Source organism: Heterocephalus glaber, unplaced genomic scaffold (assembly GCF_053883595.1).
Source record: "Heterocephalus glaber isolate CG9 unplaced genomic scaffold, H.glaber_assembly_v1.0 deba00001461, whole genome shotgun sequence".
Taxonomy (NCBI): domain Eukaryota; kingdom Metazoa; phylum Chordata; class Mammalia; order Rodentia; family Bathyergidae; genus Heterocephalus; species Heterocephalus glaber.
Genome location: NW_028258308.1, coordinates 21513397 through 21514828, shown reverse-complemented (window position 1 = coordinate 21514828; position 1432 = coordinate 21513397). Strand labels below are relative to the sequence as shown.

The following is a 1432-nucleotide window of genomic DNA, read 5'->3' as shown; positions in this document are numbered from 1 at the left end:
TGTTGCGTCGTCATTGCTGGTCAAAGGCGAACGCGACATATAACTCCCCTCCCAACAGACAGACTTCTTGTAAGATGAAGAAGTTACCTTTACACAAAATGCCTTGTGTTCACATCAATCTGTACTATTCAGAACAAAACCAGTCTTCTGGCAGAGATTGTGGGTTCACAGGGACATTTAAACTTTCATTAAATTAAAAAGCAATCAAGTCTTTATGCCTACAAATTATACATTTAATAGTTCCACAAATTTGGCAAAGTTTGCAATGACATCTAGGATGTTTTCACCAAATCATAGACATAAATATGGAAATCACTATCAAACATGATGAAATAGATGGATGGTTTGGCTTCTACTTGATGAATGACCATGCCAGTCCTTTTTGAGCCATCTTCTTTGGCATATTCCACTTGTTTGCTTATCAGGCTGTCCACAACTTCTCCTGGCTCCCTTTTTGCTGGAGGTGAATCATTAGAATCCGCCACGATGGGAAGGTCGCCCTCTTTGTAATCATCTAGGAGCTGGTACATGTACAAAACAGGGTCTTTCTCATATGTGATGTAAAACCATGTGTTCATGACAGGTGCCCATGCTAAGACCATTTCCCTCCATTCATCTTTAGGGCCATCCTCTGTCTCAAACATATGCTCCACCGCTTTACCAATCATTGTGTCTGCTAAGCGTGCATCGCTAATTCGAGATGTTGCAACTCTATCAGGGAGGACTTTGAGTGCAGAAACTCTTTCATCTTTATTAAGTTTTAGCCCATAAATAGTCAAATCCATCGTACTTTATAAGATACAAAGAAGGATTTATGGGCACCTGGTCCAGGACAGTCCCCTTCCACTGGGTGACAGGGCCATCACTCTCTCTCCACCCATGCTGGATCCTGCAGCCTACGATGGTGTTCCGCAGGGGTGGCACACAGGCTTGGTTGGCCCCACACTGCTCCGATGTTTTCTGCATCAGCTCTGGACCGCTGGCCAGGTGACTTTCCGAATGGGGTCTTCATTCATCAGTATTTAGGTGAGCAGTAGAGCTGCTGGACTAGGGTGAAAATTCAGTATTCTCCAATTTGATACTTTGCACAAAACATCAGGGTTCTTGTTAATCCATCATCCAAATGTCTCTTTTACAAGCTCAGCAAAACCATATGGAACCAGAAGCACTCTGCTGGCCACCAAGGCCGCCATACTGAGGCCCCATGGGTCTGCCGTGGCTCACTCACCCTCCCACTGTCCCAGCCAAACCTGACGGTGCTTCCCCAGCCCCACCCCTTTGCCGCAGCCACTGTCTGTTCCTAGGGCAACATGGCCCACCTAGGGACATTTTTTGTGTGGAATAAAAATCTGTTCTTGAAACTCAGCATTCCTTAATTACTCAAAAATAGAAATTTGTAACTACACAAAAGTGTGGGTCAGAGAAGTTTTAA

General features: G+C 44.6%; 1 pseudogene; it reads right to left on the bottom strand.

The window, feature by feature from the left end:
* Nucleotides 1–272: 272 nt before the first annotated feature.
* On the bottom strand, nt 273–1185 carry LOC101722328 (spindlin-1 pseudogene; annotated as a pseudogene).
* Nucleotides 1186–1432: the final 247 nt, after the last annotated feature.